The sequence below is a fragment of the Entelurus aequoreus genome, linkage group LG02, assembly GCF_033978785.1.
Source record: "Entelurus aequoreus isolate RoL-2023_Sb linkage group LG02, RoL_Eaeq_v1.1, whole genome shotgun sequence".
Lineage (NCBI taxonomy): Eukaryota > Metazoa > Chordata > Actinopteri > Syngnathiformes > Syngnathidae > Entelurus > Entelurus aequoreus.
In genome coordinates, this window is record NC_084732.1 from 65,029,247 (window position 1) to 65,049,779 (window position 20,533).

Genomic DNA, 20,533 nt, shown 5'->3' on the forward strand with positions numbered 1-20,533 from the left:
TTAAATAAATCATGTCACACTTTGAACTGGACATCCCCTTACTGTAGAGACACCACCTCACCAGGAGTTAAATGACCTGTACATGGCATTCGCTTGTCCTGCACATGCAGTACCTCCACCTCAAAGCCTCCATACTGAATTATGTGGTAATTTGGTAACTTTTAAAACATTTTTTTAAAACACAACTCATTTTGGACTGGTGCTGTTGAACAACGACCTTTCTTAACAATATTAATTACACTTTAGAATTTCAATTTACCATGATTAATCTCAGTTAATGACTTGTTTGCATAATGTATTAATTTTTTTCTTTTACTTTATTTCAATGATGTGCATATCAACAAGAGTAAGGGGGATCCGAAAACACAACACATAGAACACAAGACAGGAAACGATGGTCGATGGTAATGGTCAACAACTAGTGGCAAATGAGAATGGAATGACTGAGGAGAGAGAAAACACAAAGGGAGGGCAAAACGGATTGAGTTGGACAAAAGAAAAACTAAATGTAACGTGCATTGTTTTACTCAAAACGGGGGCAGAGACCACCACCCCAATCCCAATTCTCATCCTTTCCATTTTCCACATGTTTTCCCTCCCAAACTTGTGTGGAGTGCATCTGTCAGAAAGTGTTTTAGTCCTATCTTATTCTGACGCAGTTTTGAGATGTTAGATTTCCTGTGCTCTTAATTTGGCGATCTAGTCTGAGACATAATTTCCTGTTTGTAGCGTTTTCTGCGTGATACGGGTTCTTGAGTGATTGTGTAAACAGCATTGTGTGCGTTCCTGACTAAAATGTAAGTATATGTCGAATATAGCACGGTTATTAATGCTAAAATGTTTATAATGTGTTAGATGTAGCCTTAAACGAGTGTTTGTTTGCAACAATGTTTATGCTTGACGACATAATTCGCCAGCTCAACTTTCGCCCTGTTAATAATTCTTGTTACACAGTAGTTACCCTAGCCTACCACTAGATGGCGAGACAGACCACGTTTAAAACACTGTCTAAATCAACAGTGCTTATGTCACGACCTGAACAGGACTCTGGACACAGATGCAGGAGTTTGACAACACATATTTATTCCAAAGAAGGGAAAGGGTCAAAAAGGGGAGAAACTTAACAGGCTATCAAAAGCCAAGCTTACCTAACCTCTAAACTAACAAAAATCTCAATGAACTTAAAACGCTCCGGCTGCGGAGGGAAAAAGGTTGCAAAGAGAACAATATGCAAAATATAACAAAAGGCGCTCCAAGGGAGGCAATGCTAAACAACTAATCTTACCTGACAAAAAGGGTACAAAGAACGTAGCAATGACTGTGGACATGGAACGCTGGAGGTTCGCACAAAAGATACGAAATCACTCTGGCACAGGACAGAAGGAAGACGAGTCATTTATACACGTGAGGGTGGGTGACACAGGTGGACACAATCAGGCAATCAGGAGAGACATCAGACCAGTGAAACAGGAGGAAGGGCAAGTGACCTGAAACGAGAGGGAGAGTTAACCTTTCAAAATTAAACAGGAAATGACAAGACAACATGAAACCAGACGAAACTCAGACAAGACTTCACCCAAGTGTGACAGAACCCCCCCTTCTAGGGCCGACTCCTGACGGCCCAGGAACCTCAGGGTGGAGTCTATAGAAGTCCCGGATGAGGGAGGGGTCATCAATGTTCCGTTGGGGAATCCACTGTCTCTCTTCAGGACCATACACCTCCCAATCCAACAAGAACTGTCTACCTCCACCTCTGTTGCGTACCGCTAAGAGTTTCTTGACCCGGTACAGAAGTCCTCCGTCTGCCGCTTCCAGTGGTGGGGGGGGAGTTTTGGTGGCTGGGACCATGGGGTTTTCTTTGGCAGGCGTGACTTGGCTGACATGGAAAGTAGGGTGGCCGTGGAGCGACCTGGGTCGGCGTAGGCGTACTGCTGCTGGACCGATGACCTTGGCGATGAGGAAGGGGCCGACGAATCTGGGCGCCAACTTTTTGGATGGCACCTTGAGGTGCAGGTCTTTGGCAGCTAGCCATACTCGCTGTCCTGGCTGGTAATCAGGTGCTGAGCGGCGCTTCCGGTCGGCTGCTTTCTTGACCCGATCACCTTGACGAGCGAGCACTTGTCGGGCCGCAAGCCAAATGCGACGGCATTGGCGCACCAGGGCGTGGGCGGAGGGAACGGAAACTTCTTGCTCTGAGTCCGGGAACACTGGCGGTTGGTAGCCGTAGACACACTTGAAGGGGGAGAACCCAGTGGCAGAGGTAGGCAAGGAGTTATGGGCATATTCCACCCAGACCAGGTGGGAACTCCACGTTGTTGGGTTCTGGGACACGAGGCATTGGAGGCCGGTTTCCAATTGTTGGTTGAGGCGCTCGGTCTGGCCGTTTGCCTCCGGGTGGTATCCTGATGTCAGGTTGGCTGTAGCTCCAATGAGTTTGCAGAACTCCCTCCAGAACCGTGAGATGAATTGGGGCCCCCGGTCCGATACAATGTCTGTGGGAAATCCATGAATTCTAAAAACATGCTGCATCAGTATCTGAGCAGTCTCCTTGGCTGTGGGCAACTTTGGCAGGGCAATACAATGTGTCATCTTAGAGAATCGGTCGACCACGGTGAGCACCGTGGTGTTACCTTTTGAGACCGGGAGGCCCGTGACGAAGTCCATAGAGATGTTAGACCACGGTCTGGAGGGAATGGGCAGAGGTTGTAGCAGTCCAACACGTGGCCCGGAGGATGTTTTATTGCGAGCGCAGACCGGACACGCCTCGATGTACTCCCGGACCCCCGCCTCCATGGATGGCCACTAGAACCGCTGTGAGATCATAAACATAGTTCTCCGGACCCCCGGATGGCAAGTAAGCAGCGAGGTGTGAGCCCAATGGATCCCCTGTAGGCGCAGATTGACCGGGACAAACAAGCGATTCTCTGGGCACCCACTAGGTGGAGGGTTCTCACCGTTGGCGTGTCTTACTTCCTGTTCTATCTGCCAAGTGACCGCTCCAACCACACAGTTCAGTGGAAGGATGGGCTCTGGTACCTTGGCAACAGGCTCAGGGTCGTAGAGGCGGGACAAGGCGTCTGACTTGACATTGCGGGACCCCGGCCTGTAAGACAACGTGAAGTTAAAACGGTTGAAAAACAATGCCCACCTGGCCTGGCGTGAATTCAGTCTCTTGGCCTGTTTGATATATTCAAGGTTTTTGTGGTCTGTCCAAACTATGAAAGGATGCTGTGCCCCCTCAAACCAATGTCGCCACTCTTCAAGTGCTGCCTTAACCGCCGACAGTTCCCTGTTGCCAACATCATAATTACGTTCTGCAGGGCTGAGCCGGCGAGACAGAAATGCGCAGGGGTGGATCTTCCCATCTGCCTCCAATCTTTGGGATAGAACCGCCCCAACTCCCTCATTCGACGCATCCACCTCAACCACAAACTGGCGATGTGGATCTGGCAGCGTGAGGATGGGTGCAGTCGTAAAGCGGTGCTTGAGATCCTGGAAAGCCCCCTCTGCCTCCGGAGACCAGTAGAAGCGCACCTGTGGAGAGGTCAGAGTATGGAGGGGGGAAGCTATTGCGCTAAAGCCTCTGATAAATCGTCTGTAGAAGTTCGCAAAACCGAGGAATTGCTGAACCTTCTTACGACTATCAGGTGTTGGCCACTTGGCCACCGCGCTAACTTTAGCCGGATCCATTTTGACTCTTCCAGGGGCTACAATGAAGCCCAGGAAGGAAATTGGAATTGGAACTTGCATTTCTCAGCCTTTACATATGATTTGTTTTCCAGGAGCCGTTGCAAAACCTGGCTGACATGTTGCCTGTGAATGTCCAGATTGTCAGAATAAATTAATATGTCATCAAGATAAACAAAAACGAAATGGTCCAAAAAGTCTCTGAGCACCTCATTAATCATTGCCTGGAATACAGCAGGGGCATTAGTTAGACCAAAAGGCATTACCAGATATTCATAATGGCCACTAGGGGTGTTAAAACCGGTCTTCCACTCATCACCTTCCCTAATGCGAATAAGATGATAAGCATTGCGCAATTCAAGCTTGGTGAAAACTTTTGCCTGCTGGAGCTGATCAAAGACTGATGACATTAATGGAAGGGGGTACCGATTCTTTATGGTTATGTCGTTGAGAGGACTATAGTCTATACATGGTCGCAGGGTCCCGTCTTTCTTATCTACAAAGAAGAACCCTGCTCCAGCAGGTGACGATGAGGGACGTATAAGTCCTGCCTTAAGTGAGGATTCTATGTAATCCTTCATTCTATGTAATCCTTCATGGCTTGTTTCTCGGGACCTGAGACCGAGTACAGGCGCCCCTTTGGGGATGGTAGAGCCGGGAATGAGGTCTATTGCACAATCATAAGGACGGTGTGGTGGAAGCGATGTAGCTTTAGCCTTATTAAAAACTTCCCTCAGGTGGTGGTAGCAGGGAGGTATGGAAGTCAAATCCGGGTTCTGTTCTGTGGCAAGATGAGCAGAAATAGAGTTAATATTTGTAGCGGTCTTAGCTGGAGCTCTAATCTCTATACACTTCCCAACACAGTTCCTTCCCCAGTCCCTGATCATGCCTGTTGGCCAGTCTATGTGAGGGTTGTGGTGAATGAGCCATGGAAGTCCCAGTACCAGGGTGCGAGCAGGTGAGTGGAACAAAAAAAATGTCAATAGTTTGTGGTGATTATCTATGTCTATGGCTACAGGTTCTGTGATATGGGTAATAGTGAATAAGGCGCTACCGTTAAGTGCGCTGGCTCTAATGGGTGGTGTGATGACCCTAGTTTTCACTCCCAATCTTTTGGCTAACCCCCAGTCCATTAAGCGCTCATCGGCCCCGGAGTCAATTAAAACATCCAATGCTAATAGAGTCATTGGTTACCTTAATGGGTGTCAAGGTACGCGCAGTAGCACTTGAGGCAGGATGCTGATTCCCCACCTTGGACTTGGACGGGCAGGCGGCCACGAGATGCCCCACCTCTCCGCAATAGAAACATCGCCCCTCCTTGAGGCGACGTTGGCGCTCTACCAAAGGGAGTCGTGCCCGGCCCATTTGCATGTGCTCCTCTCCGCTCTCAGGCATGGAATAGGGAAGTCGTCCTGTTGGTTGAGGATCTAGTGCATGACTGGCGGTGAGGGAAAACTGCGGCTGGTGATCTGGATCCGTCAGACGGCCTCCTTGGAGAAACTTGAACTTCCGTAGTCGTTGGTCTGTCCGGGTGGCAAGTGCGATGAGGTCGTCCAGGTTCGTGGGTAGATCTATGGGTAGCAGTCTCTCCAGAACAGGGCTGGCCAGCCCCTTGAGGAAGACATCATGGAGTGCTGTCGAGTTCCATCCGCTCTCTGCGGCCAGGGTCCGAAAACGAATGGCGTAATCTGAGGCTGATTCGCTCCCCTGACGAATCCCGCTGAGCTCTCTAGCCCTTTCGCGCTCGGAAGAGACAGGGTCAAAAGTCTTTTGTAGAGTTTGTGTAAAGTCTCTGAGTGAGCTGCATATGTGTGAGCCCCTGGCCCACTCGGCCATGGCCCACTTCCTTGCTCTCCCAGCCAGATAGGAGATCATGAAGGATACCTTAGCACGATCGGTGGGAAATGCGTGGGGCGAGAGCTCAAAGTGCATCTCACAGTTTATGATGAATTCCTTACATTGTCCAGTTTCCCCCGCAAAGCGTTCAGGAGGGGCCAATCGGGCTCCCACTTCAGTATGAATAGTGGGGAGTACCTGAGTCTTGGGGGCTGGCTGCGGCTCGGGTTCAGGGGGTGCGGGACCAGGCCTGGTCATCCGGGTGATCAAAAGTTGCACCTGTTCCGCAAGTTGGCCCACCTGAGTGGTAACAGCGGTCCTGAAGTTCTCCTGTGTTCGAGCGATCCCCTGGATTCCCTGACCCAAGACTGCCACCCTCTCCTCATGTGCGGAGAGGCGGGATTCCTGCGCTTGAAGTGCCGCAGCCAACTGCTTCGCTCCTGCTTCGCTCCTGCTGTGTCCATACTGGCCAGAGTGTACTGTCACGACCTAAACAGGACTCTGGACACAGATGCAGGAGTTTGACAACAAATATTTATTCCAAAGAAGGGAAAGGGTAAAAAAGGGGAGAAACTTAACAGGCTATCAAAAGCCAAGCTTACCTAACCTCTAAACTAACAAAAATCTCAATGAACTCAAAACGCCCTGGCTGCGGAGGGAAAAAGGTTGCAAAGAGAACAATATGCAAAATATAACAAAAAGGCGCTCCAAGGGAGGCAATGCTAAACAACTAATCTTATCTGACAAAAAGGGTACAAAGAACGTGGCAATGACTGTGGACATGGAATGCTGGAGGTTCGCACAAAAGATACGAAAACACTCTGGCACAGGACAGAAGGAAGACGAGCCATTTATACACGTGAGGGTGGGTGACACAGGTGGACACAATCAGGCAATCAGGAGAGTCCTCAGACCAGTGAAACAGGAGGAAGGGCAAGTGACCTGAAACGAGAGGGAGAGTTAACCTTTCAAAATAAAACAGGAAATGACAAGACAACATGAAACCAGACGAAACCCAGACAAGACTTCACCCAAGTGTGACAGCTTATTCCCCACTCATCTCTAATGGACTGCTTTAATAGTCCATGTACATTTGTTTGTGTATTTGTTTTATAACACATTGTAGAGTATAATATATTATATATGATGTTATACATATCCTGTAGTAATATTGCATATTATATTGCCTAAATGTATCCTAATCATTATTTGTATGTGTTCCCTTTAGACCACACATCACACACACACACACCACACACACCCATTCTACAATTGTTCAACTTCATCATTAAAGAGTGCCTGAAAACCTCTCTGTGCCCTACTCTCTGACCGGAGTCCTTGTCCTAAGAAGCTATCAGACCAGCATTCCGCATCTAGAGTAATCTACTCTATCACATGGTCCTTCGAGCCGGATTGATAATCATCTGAAGACAACATGGAGTCAGAACAAGCCTCTGCAGATCCAGCAGCACGTTCTAGACCCCAGCGAGAGAGACAACTGCCAGCACATCTTGATGATTATGAAGTTGGATATCAATCTCAACATACATCAACCATAGCCGTTGATATTGGAGCCCCGCCCACTGGGTGGAGAGCATAATTTCCACGATGCTCATCACCTGCCTCTCAACGCAGTAGAGCCAAAACTCAGTGTAGTTCCTGCTCGTCAGCCAGGAGGTCCATCACTGAGGGATTATCAGACCTACAGACTGCAATGTTGGAGGAGAGAGTAAAACAAATGGAACTAGCGGAAGTGCACAGACAAATAAGAGAGGAAAACCTAGCTGATGAGCAGTACCAGCTTCTGGACAAACAATCCAGAGAAGCTCTCAGTCAAAAGGAGGAACTTCTGAGAGAACATGAAAGGCAGCGACGTAAACTGGATGAAGAGGCGGAGATGGTCTTAAAGACGAAAGAGGCAATTACAAGACGTCTTATGCTGCAACATAAACTGGTAGAAAAGGAAATGGAATTGGAGAAAGCTGCTCTAATTACATCCTTCTTAAAGGAGGACCAACATAGTTCTGTCTTATCCAGGCCACTTAGCGAAAGTGAGTTCAACCTTCGGTTCCCAACTGATCTAAAAGGAGCACCACCATACTCACAAGGTGAGCTTGGATCTCGACACACTAGTCCAGCAGCAAATGCTCTACCACCAGCCCTTCCAGCCACAGCGGTTGATCCCACCGTCGCAACCAGTCCGCCTTTACCCCAAGTCCAGCTTGTTCCTCCAGATTACCAGCCTTCTACTCTAAGGTATCAGCCACAGCCTACTTTTGCTACCATATCTCCTCCTACCATAGTCCCTGCCACAGTTTACCCACTGCAACAGCCAATTAAGCAGAATGCAGTCTTGCAGCCTTACCCTTATCCTCCAATGCCACCTTTACTGCAGCCGATGACAGCACCGCCACTAGGCTCCGGGACAGCACCTGGTACCGACCTAATGGAACTCTTAATAGCTACTTCATATGGGCTTCCAAGGCCTACCTTGCCCCAATTTACATCTGGGAAAGAATCAGACTTTGCACTGCTCAAAATGGCATTGGATAACCTGCTAAATTCACATGCCCACCTTACAGAGCAGTTTAAGTATCAAGTGCTGTTGGACCACTTAAAGCTGCCAAGTGCCTACAAGTTAGCACAAGCTTATATGTGTGATCCCAAGCCATATTCATCCGCTCTACAAGCACTTCAAGATAAATATGGACAACCTCGACAGCTGGTGCAGAGTGAGTTAGGAGCCATGTTGAACTCCCCTCCAATCAGATATGGAGATCCGGACGCATTTGACAATTTTGCCCTGTCAGTCTAAGCGCTAGTGGGCATGCTTCGTTCCCTAGAGGGTCAAAATGGCTATGAACTTAGATGTGGCTCTCACGTTGATAGACTACTCAGCAAATTGCCCGCCAACTATAGAGACAGCTTTGTTGAGTACAGCTTGAGCAACGGTATTCTGAGAACTGGAACAGACAGAACATACACGCTGTCAGACTTCTCCACCTGGCTTCAGTTAAAGTCTCAAGCAAAGCGAATCTCATCGAGAGCAGCCTACATGTTCCAAGACCAGCCAAAGTCAGCTAAGAACTACAACAGACCACAAGGGCATCCATCTAATGTGTATTACAACACAGAGAGCCAAGTTCAAGCTACAACGTCTGTTCCAGCTCACAGTATCAATTCAGCCAGGCCTAAATCCAGCCCTAAGCCATATTGTCCATACTGCGACACCAATGAACATTATTTGAGCTTGTGCCCCAAATTCAAAACCCTTTCTGCATCAGACATTGCCACATGGATCAAAGACAGAAACTGTTGGAGATGCGGCAGGAACCACGCACCTGAGGCATGCACTCTTAAGAAGCCCTGTAAAGTATGCAAGCAGAAACATCTTACTGTGCTCCACAATGTGTGCCATCAAGAAGCCAAGAAGGTGCTGATGGTCAGCACCACCCCAGACACTGTCTATGTTAACTGTCCAAACCGCCCACAAAAGGTCATGCTAAAGTTAGTCCATGTGTGTCTCTACAATGCTGAACAGTCCTTAGAAGGCTTCGCTATCCTCGATGACGGATCAGAGAGAACACTCATACTTCCATCAGCTGTAAAGCAACTCCATCTGACTAAAGAGCCAGAGAACCTTCTGTTGCATACTGTTCGACATGAGGTGATCTACCTACAAGGAGCTGCTGTCTCATTCGAAATATCCACAGCTCATGTGCCCAAAGAAAGATACAAAATCCACCATGCATTCACGGCTGACGAGTTAAGTCTTTCCGAGCACAGCTATCCTGTCAAATCACTCATGGGCAAATATTCCCATCTGCAAGGACTTCCACTTCCACCGGTAGACAGAATCCAACCATTGCTTCTCATTGGGTCAGATTTCCCACATCTACTTATCCCCAAGCATCCAGTATGAGCTGGTCCACATGGAAGCCCTGTAGCAGTGTGTACTCCTCTTGGATGGTCATTACAAGGTCCAGCCAACTTAAACCAACTTCCTGGTGAATATCCCCACTGCTACTGCACTATGGCTCCCAGCTCTGAGCTCCAGCGCCATATAGAACGTCTGTGGGAAGTCGACATATCCCCTTATGTGAACATTAAAACTGTTACTCTCTCTAAAGAAGATCAACAGGCTCTAGAGCTCCTAGAGCAATGCACTACTAAAATAGAAATAGACGGAGTGACAAGGTATGCAGTGCCGCTGCTCCGGCGCAAAGAGAGCCCTCTCCTATGGGCTCCAAAGAATGCCTTGCTCCCACAGCTACGCAGCACTGAGCGTCGTCTGTCTAAAGACCCAGCCCTGGCAGACACCTACTGTCAAGAAATCCAGAGACTAGAACAGCAAGGCTATGTTAAACCTCTGCTTCCATCCACAGAAGACAACTCCAAGGAATCCTGGTATCTGCCGCACCACGTGGTCCACCACAATGGTAAGGCCAGGATTGTCTATAACTGTTCTTACCAACATAACGGACAGTGCCTTAACAGCCAACTCCTGCCTGGTCCATCCCTAAGCCCTTCACTCCTCGGGGTACTTCTTCGCTTCCGGGAACACAGTGTGGCTGTCAGTGGTGACATCAAAGGGATGTTTCACCAAGTGTGCTTGCTACCAAAAGACAAAGCCCTCCTCCGTTTCCTGTGGAGAAGTATGAAGAGAGAAGAGGAGCCCACCGTGTATGAGTGGCAAGTATTGCCGTTTGGAACTACTTGTAGTCCTTGCTGTGCAACATACGCCCTCCAAAGGCATGTGAAAGACAACAAGACGGGGTATGAAGACCTCGTGCACACAGTTGAAACCGCATTCTATGTGGACAATTGTTTAACCAGCCTCACCACTGCAGACCAAGCTAAGATCCTAGTCGACCGACTACGCACGCTGCTGGCCACTGGAGGATTTGACATAAGGCAGTGGGCCAGTAATGATCCAACTGTAATAGCACACCTTCCTGCTGAGGCCAAAGCCAAGAGTACGGAACTTTGGCTGTCTCAGCCCAAGCAGGACCCCGAAGAACCAGCCTTGGGCCTTCGTAAGAACTGCCTCACATATCGCCTTGGATACCGTCACCGACCAGTAGAGTATTCCAAGCCCACTCTACGAAACGTCTACAAGGTTATGGCAACACAATACGACCCACTGGGGTATCTTATCCCATTTACCACTCGAGCCAAGATTCTCATTCAAGACCTGTGGAAAGTCGGCGTCGGCTGGGATAAGCAAATTCAACCCAAACCTCTCTTGGAGATATGGACACAATGGGAGAGTGAGCTGGTCTACATCCCACAACTAGAAATACCCAGGTGTTATATACCAGCTTCCATAGACACAAAAACGCCTTGCCAACAAGCACATATCTTTTGTGATGCTTCCGAGAGAGCTTATGGGGCAGTGGAATATCTGCGTACGCAAGACGACAAAGGCAATATCCACTTGGCATTTGTGATGGCCAGATCACGTGTTTGTCCCCGCAAACAGTTGTCCATGCCTCGCCTCGAACTATGTGCAGCTCTAACTGGAGCACAGTTAGCTAAAGTCACTATGAACAAACTGTCACTCTCGCCTCAGCAGATCACATTGTGGACTGATTCAACCACAACTGATTCAACCACAGTCTTAACCTGGCTGAAATCGGACTCATGCCGATACAAGGTTTTCGTCGGCACAAGGGTCGCCGAAATTCAAGATTTGGTGGAAGGGTCAACATGGCGCTATGTCAGCACCCATGAAAATCCCGCCGATGACCTCACTCGTGGCAAGACCCTCCTTGAGCTTACCCAACCTAACCGATGGGGTCAAGGCCCACAGTTTCTCCTTCGGCATCCCGACACATGGCCGGAGCTACATTTGAAGGAAGCTCAAGAACAAGATGAAGAGGAACTCCGAAAGACAGTGTTTTGTGGAGTCACAACCTGTTCTACACCCACAATACCTATCTCCAACATAGATAACTTGGACGATCTTATCAAAGCCACTCATGAGAGCCTTCACGGGGCGGCTAGCAACCAGGAAACTTCCGCCATGACAGCTGCAGAAGCACAGGAGGCAGAAGTTCATCTGCTAAGACAATCACAGAGCAAGGCCTTCCCTGAAGAAGTGAAAATCATTTCTGCTGGCAAACCTATCTCCGAGCAAAGTCGCCTCGTCATGCTCGCCCCTGAGTATGATAAAGAGGTCGGCCTGATGAGAGTGGGAGGCCGGCTCCGTAGAGCGGAGGAATTAGATCCCGATGCTATGCAACTTATCATCCTTGATCCCAAACACCATGTCACCAAACTCCTCATCAAAAGGTATGACAACCAACTTCTCCATCCAGGTCCTGAGCGAATGTTCGCAGAAATGAGAAGGAAATTCTGGATTCTGAGAGGAAGAGAATCCATTAAACGGCACCAGCACAGCTGTGTGGAATGTCAAAAGTGGCGCGCAAGCCCCGTAGCTCCTCAGATGGCCGATTTGCCCCCTGCACGACTCCGTCTATATAAGCCACCATTCTGGTCTACAGGAGTGGCCTGCTTTGGCCCCTACAACATCAAGGTGGGTCGGTGAACAGAGAAGCGATGGGGGATTATATTCAAGTGTATGACGACAAGCTGTGCGCATCTCGACTTACTTGAAAGCATCGACACTGACGCTTTCCTACAGGCACTACGCCGCTTTATTGCTCGCCGTGGCAAGCCATTTGAAATCCTGGCTGACAGAGGAACTCATATTCGAGGAGGCGCTGCTGAGTTGAAGGCAAGCTTTCAGACCTTGGAAGCACCTCTTCAAGAACAACTGGCAGGACAAAAGATCGAGTTACGCTTCAACCCTGCAAGCTCCCCACATTTTGGAGGAACCTGGGAAAGAGAAAATAAGTCAATAAAGGCAGCTCTCCAAGTGGTACTGCGAAATCAGACTGTGTCAGAACCTGTACTGCAAACTGTACTGGTTGAAGTGGAAGGGATACTCAACGCTAAGCCGCTTGGGTACATTTCCTCAGATGCTGCTGATCCAGACCCAATCACTCCGAATCTACTGCTTATGGGACGACGATATGCATCGCTTCCACAGGCCATATATGCATCCAGTGATCTACTGAGCAGACGGCGATGGCGACACAGCCAGATACTAGCGGACCACTTTTGGTTCAACTTCATTCGATACCATCTTCCTGACCTGCAGAAGCGTTCCAAGTGGCATAAGGACACGGACAATCTAACCACTGGACAAGTCGTGATGGTGGTTGACCCGCAACTACCCAGGTCCCAGTGGTCAATCGGCAGAGTAGTGAAGATCTGCCCTGGTACAGATGGCCGAGTCCGAGCAGCCCAGGTGAAGATCAAGGGACAGACTTACCTGCGACCGGTTGTACGCCTGGTGCGGTTGCCGGCTTGGGAAGATGAGAATGACACTGACTAACATAACACTTTCCTTAGAAGTTCAAATGTATAGCTAAATTTGGGGGCGGCTGTGTCAGAAAGTGTTTTAGTCTTATCTTATTCTGACGCAGTTTTGAGATGTTAGATTTCCTGTGCTCTTAATTTGGCGATCTAGTCTGAGACGTCATTTCCTGTTTGTAGCGTTTTCTGCGTGATACGGGCTCTTGGGTGATTGTGTAAACAGCATTGTGTGCGTTCCTGACTAAAATGTAAGTATATGTCGAGTATAGCACGGTTATTAATGCTAAAATGTTTATAATGTGTTAGATGTAGCCTTAAACGAGTGTTTGTTTGCAACAATGTTTATGCTTGACGACATAATTCGCCAGCTCAACTTTCGCCCTGTTAATAATTCTTGTTACACAGTAGTTACCCTAGCATACCACTAGATGGCGACACAGACCACATTTAAAACACTGTCTAAATCAACAGTGCTTATTCCCCATTCATCTCTAATGGACTGCTTTAATAGTCCATGTACATTTGTTTGTGTATTTGTTTTATAACACATTGTAGAGTATATTATATTATATATGATATTATACATATCCTGTAGTAATATTGCATATTATATTGCCTAAATGTATCCTAATCATTATTTGTATGTGTTCCCTTTAGACCACACATCACACACACACACACCACACACACCCATTCTACAATTGTTCAACTTCATCATTAAAGAGTGCCTGAAAACCTCTCTGTGCCCTACTCTCTGACCAGAGTCCTTGTCCTAAGAAGATATCAGACCAGCATTCCGCATCCAGAGTAACCTACTCTATCACAGCATCAAAATGAGCATAGCGTTTACCCTGTATTGTCATGTGTATTTCCTCAGCAAGTGTTTATGTGCTTGTGTAGTGCATGAAAAAGGATGGTCTGACGTGCAAACTGGCAGGACTGTCACCAGGGGCCAGCTCAGGGCAAAGGAGTGACGCCAGAAGTAGTCCGAGCCCCACAGGAGGCAGGTCATGGTGTTTGGAGATAAAAAAACAAAAACCTAACAATAACAATTATAACATAAACAAAACATAAATATGTATACACACATAGACATTACCTTCCGTCTTTTTTTATTTTCCCCTTTCTTAGGGATGGGAATTGATAAGATATTACCGGTTTCGTTTCCACTTTAAATTCTGCTTTAACGGTTCTCTTATAGAGTCTTATTTGGAAATAAAGAGAACAAAAAGGCGGATCCGCATCAATTTAGTTTAGTTTAGAGGTAACGTGACCTTACAAAGCCTACCGTGAGGTCTTAATAGACTTAGACTTCCTTTTATTGTCATTCAAATTTGAACTTTACAGTACAGATAAGAACACAATTTCCTTGCATTAGCTTGTTGTAGCAGGATAAAAGAGCAATAATGTGCAGATATAAATAAATAGAATACTATACAGATAAATATATTGCACTTTTGCATATGCATCCACGTTTATATGATCTATGTTATATTGTCTTTATATTCCAGCGAGTTCATCTGTTTTTGGGGGGAATTGAGGGAATTATTTTGATGTGTTCAATAGTCTGATGGCCTGAGGGAAGAAGCTGTTACAGAACCCGGAGGTTCTGCTACGGAGACTGCTGAACCTCTTTCTAGAGTCCAGCAATGAAAACAGTCCTTGGTGGGGTTGGGAGGAGTCGCTACAGATTTTCTGAGCCCTGGTCAGGCAGCGGCTATTTGCGATTTCCTGGATAGGAGGAAGAGGAGTCCTGATGATCTTTTCCGCCGTCCTCACCACTCTCTGAAGAGACTTCCAGTCTGAGGCATTGCAGGCTCCAGTCCAGACAGAGTTGCAGTTGGTCAGTAGGCCCTCTATAGTGCCTCTGTAGAATGTGGTGAGAATGGGGGGAGGGAGCTGTGCTCTTTTCATCTGATGCAAAAAGTGCATGTGCTGCTGAGTTAATATCACATATTAGTTTCACATTTTAAATTAAATGCTGACATGAATGGACTTTCACACAATATTAACAATGTTGGAGTTTCACCTGTGTAATGGAAATGACTGAGTGAAAATGTTGTTTGAGGAAAACATGCAACACATTCACTTACCGAGTATTAGGAGTGTCTACTGTAGCAAGTAGCTAGTCTGTGGTATCAATGATGATCGCATCCAACGTCGTTTGTTGTCTGAGGATGAGGAAAAATGTATTCTGACTCGGACCATTGACTTGGCCACATCGATGGAAACAGCAGTACACAAGATTGCCGTATGGGGTGTCTTCGGCACCAGGCATTTTCCAGCACAACATGGATGGTCTATTGCAGTGTTTCTCAAAGTGTGGGGTGTGCCCCACTGGTGGGGGATAGAGACATGACAGGTGGGGCGCGAAGAACGGGAGGTAATTTCACTTTAAATTTTTATTTTATTTTATTATATTCTTAGATTTTTTTTTTTTTTTACTATGCTTTAATTTTCTATACACACTGTAAATCACTGTGATTCTGTCTGTGAAATCTGCTATATAAATAAATGTAAATTACTTATTTTTCCTGTAGGCTTTAAATTTCTAGGTAGGAGCGAAAGTTTGACAGACATAGCAACAGTAACTAATGGGGGCGGGGCTAAGCAGGCTAAGAGTGGCATGTCAAGCCTGCAACCCCGACTTGAAAAGCTGTGCAGTGCAAAACAGGCTCATTGCAGCCACTAATGCTGGAGTACTGTAAAACTCATGTGCACTTGTCCTGTCTTGCCAAATACATAGCTCCTCCTTTTTTTTTTTGCAAAGATTGCAAAGTGGCACTTTTATTTTATTTATTATTGAACTTGATGCAAGTTATTTGAATTTATTATTGAACTTGATGCAATTTATAACACTTTTATTTGATGTATTATTGAACTTGATGCAAGTTATAACACTTTTTTTGATTTATTATTGAACTTGATGCAAGTTATAACACTTTTGTTTTATTTATTATTGAACTTGATGCAAGTTATAACACTTTTGTTTTATTTATTATTGAACTTGATGCAAGTTATTTTATTTATTATTGAACTTGATGCAAGTTATACCACAGCTGCACAGTTATTTTATTTATTATTGAACTTGATGTTATTTTATGTTATTGAGTTTGAATGTATACAACTTGATGTTACTTGATGTTCAATAAATTTGAAAATGTTAAGCTTGGCATTAGCATTCTGTTGGGGTGATGGGGGCAGGTGGGGCTTGAAAACAGCCCCCTTGTCCAAAGTGGGGGATGACAAAAAAAGTTTGAGAACCACTGGTCTATTGCAAGGACTGCCTCAAGTAGTGGTGAGAGTGGACGACATCTCAGTGACAGGGAAGGATGATGCGAGACAAAAATGTGTGTTCGTGGCACCCGAGGTAGTTTATCTCAGTTACAAAATCAACTGCAGCGGCATCCATCCAGTGGCAGACAATGCTCCTCAGCCAATTGACCAGACACAGCTAAAATTGTTCCTTGGAATGCTAAATTATTATCACAGATTCTTGCCAAACATATCCACCATTTTGGAGCCTTTACACAAACTGTTGAGAAAGGGAAATGTGTGGAAGTGGACGACAAATCAGAGCCAAGCATTCGAGGCAGCTAAAAAGTTTCTCCGATTTGATAAACTGCTGATACACTTTGATGACGGAAAGCCACTTTATCTGGCCTGTGATCCCTCGCCATACGGTGTGGGGGCCGTTCTATCTCACTGATTCCCAGATGGTTCAGAGAAGACCATTAGATACATGTCCCGTTCACTAACAGTGGCTGAGAGGGGTTACTCTCAATTCGGCAAACACTGCACCATTGTCACAGATCACAAATCACTGCTGGGTCTTTTGGGTGAGAGCAAAAGCATTCCACAGTTGGCTTGACCAATACTGTACTGTCTGCATTGTACAGTATGCTATTATTTTATTATGTTTGTAGTTTGTATTTCTTGTTTAACACTCAGCAATACTGCAACATGATGCTTAGTGTTTAACTAAACCTGGATCTGTTTAGCAGAGCTTCTAAAACGTGTTGCTCATCCTCCTTATATTCAGGATATATAAGGTTCTGGATCAACATTTTTCCCAAAAATGTTGTTGGCTCTCACAAAGTTTGCATGATTACCATGAATTGATTAACGTGGACCCCGACTTAAACAAGTTGAAAAACTTATTCGGGTGTTACCATTTAGTGGTCAATTGTACGGAATATGTACTGTACTGTGCAATCTTCTAACAAAAGTTTCAATCAATCAATCTGCATTGTTGTTGGTGATGAGGGGATCATTGGTTCCTACCACTACGTCACGTGATGATTAGTCTGGCTAGCTCATTATCTCTCAAAATGGCTCGGGAATCTCCGTGAGATTGATACTATTTTGATCATATCTATTTACTCGGAAACTTTGTAAGTCTTCGGTGTCATAAATCAGATATGTATGATAATAGCTTCAATATAGAGGCAACTTGTTTTTCCACTCTACTGGTACTTTAAGAGGTATCCTGTTTTTCCTGTGTCCATCCTGAAGCTCGTGGCTTCCTGTGATCTAAGCCCCCCGCTAGTGCTTCTTCCTTCTCCTCGGTTGATGGACGGCGATCTTATATCTTCTTCCGCCCTCTCCTGGCTAAAATCATATCTCACAAACCGACAACAATTCATCAGCATTAACAACTGCACCTCCTCCACCGCCCCTCTGTCACAAGGCGTCCCCCAGGGTTCGGTGCTTGGTCCACTTCTCTTCATCCTCTACATGCTCCCCCTTGGTAATATCATCCGCCGTCATCACCTCCATTTCCACTGCTACGCTGACGACGTCCAACTGTACATCTCCACCAAATCCCTCACCACCGTAACTCACTCCACCCTGACCAACTGCCTCACCGAAATAAAATCATGGATGCAATCAAATTTCCTCCAGCTCAACTGTGAAAAATCTGATATGCTCATCATCGGTCCCAAATCTCTCACCAAAACTGCTCACAACTTCACCCTCACTGTCGACAAATCCACTCTGTCCCCCTCCACTCACATCCGCAACCTCGGAGTTCTCCTGGACAGCAACCTCTCCTTTGAACATCATGTCAACAACATCACAAGAACTGCTTTCTTTCATCTAAAAAATATTGCCCGTCTCCGTCCATCACTCTCCTTCTCTGCCGCCGAAACCTTGATCCATGCTTTCATCACCTCCAGACTCGACTACTGCAATAGCATCCTCTACGGTTCATCTTCCAAAGTCCTCAATAAACTTCAATACATTCAAAACTCTGCCGCCCGCCTGCTCACCCACACCCGCTCCCGCGACCACATCACCCCAGTCCTTCAGAAGCTCCACTGGCTCCCCGTCCCTTATCGTATCCATTTTAAAATCCTCCTCCTCACCCACAAAGCCCTCCACAACCAGGCCCCCTGCTACCTCACCAACATGCTCCACCGCCACACCCCTTCCCGCAGCCTCCGCTCCTCCGACGCCAACCTCCTATCCCCACCTATCAGAACCAAGCACCGGACCTGGGGTGACAGGGCCTTCTCCATCGCTGCTCCCACCCTCTGGAACTCTCTCCCCAAACACATCCGTGACTGTACAGACCTTCCATCATTCAAATCACATCTCAAAACTCACCTCTTCAAAACTGCTTTTAATATATGATTCATATGTTGTGTCTTGTAATGTCCTCTCATGTTTGTCCCATGTTATGTGTAATTTGTCCTGCCTCCACTGCTTTTTAACTGTCCTGTGTGTACTGATTTTATGATTTTATACTATGTAAAGTGCCTTTGAGTTTTTAGAAAAGCGCTATATAAATAAAATGTATTATTATTATTATTATTATTCTATGAATGCTATTTTGGATGCCAGGAGACTGGGTAGGGGAATACAATATCTCATTGATTGAGAGGGTTATGGCCCAGAGCACCGTTCCTGAGTTTTGCGCACCCTTATTTGCAACCCATCTTTGTTGTCTGATTTTTATCTTAGATTTCCGGAGAAGCCAGGTAGACCACCGGAGAGCTAAGTTAATTTGGAGAGAATGATTACTGTCACACGATATTGTGACAACTACTACAATCCACCTTTCTGTCATCCTTTCAGGTGTTCAGTTGTTTTTAGGGCATTTAAATGTTTTTTTTTCCCTTGTGTGTTTCTTTGTTACTGCCCCTTTGTTTTCTGTTACAGACCTTGCCACTCCCTGAGATGGGCGTAATCACTAGTGGGTGCTGCAGGCGTGCTTAATTGATAGGTCTATTTAGTCACACCTGTACGACTAGGAAGGCACTGGACATGACAAAGAAGTAGAAGAAGAAAGACACAGGGAAAGAAGGCGAGCTAGAAAGACTGGCAAACTTCAAACAGCAAGTATAAACTTTTTGCACAAAGTTGATAGTGTCATGTCTTTTGATCATGTTTTGTTTGGCTATGTTCTGTTGGTTTTTGGACACTTTTAGTTCTGTTTTTTCACTCCCTTGTTTTGTTTCCATGACAACTCATTGGTTTCACCTGTCATGCATTTGGACTCACGCACCTGACTCATTTGGACACACGCACCTGTTGTAATCGAAATGTGATGGACCCGAGTGGTGGTATATTTAAAATCTAATAAAAATGTTGCTAAGAACAAATAAAATATTAAGAACCCTATGTAGTGAGAGCAGCTGTCCAAAATAAGGGACAATGATTATGCTTGTTCGCACTTTATTACAATAAAAATTAAAAACCAGTCCAGTTGACAACGCTAAAAATACCAATATTACTTTTATTATTTATTATTCACGCCACGGGAAAACAATCCACGCTGCGAGCTGCGAAAGCCTCACAGTAATTTGCGTCACCATAGTCCAAGTCTTGACAGATTTGGGGAGATGATGGCTGAATCTTCAGCAGGAAGAGGACATGATAAAACATGGAAAAGTGTGGGAGACAAACATCAGGAAATCCCTGTGTCAATGGCAGTTGAGCATGACTGCTCCGCGAATGGGTCAGAAATAGGCAGTGTGGTGGGAATGGACTCTGATGGCATAGCGGGGATGAGTATGTGGGAAGAATGAATGGGCAAAAGACCATAAAGCATAGATATAAACAAGTATGAGCTGGGGAGCATGTGAGAGATGAGAGGAAGGAAGAGGACAGGTGCAGCGGAAAACATCGGAAAAATGGTAGTCATAATAAGATTTAATGAAAAGGCTCAAGGAAACATTAAAACAATCAACCCGTTTATGTTAACTACCACACTGGCAAGCAAAGTAGGTAAGATTGAACATGCACAAATCTTAAACGATCAGAATTTTTTTGTGAAATGCACTATTAAAAAACAAGTTGAAAAGGTACACAATTTGAAAGAGATTGTAAATGTTAAAGCAGAGAGCACAAGTAGAGTAGGAGCACAAAATGGTGGAGGTGGTGCTAAAGGAGTTATCACGGGGGTTCCAATGACTGATGGAATGGAAGAGGAGGAGGAAGAATAATAGGTGTAGAAAGAATGATAACACCAAGAGAGGAGGTGAAGAGAGATACAGAGATGGGAGTGATTTTGACTCCCTGCTTACTTTTTATACTACATATTAAAAATATTACAAAAAAAGGTTTTAATCATCTTAAGAACATAGCTTGAGTCCGCCCATTTTTCTCTCAGGCCAACACA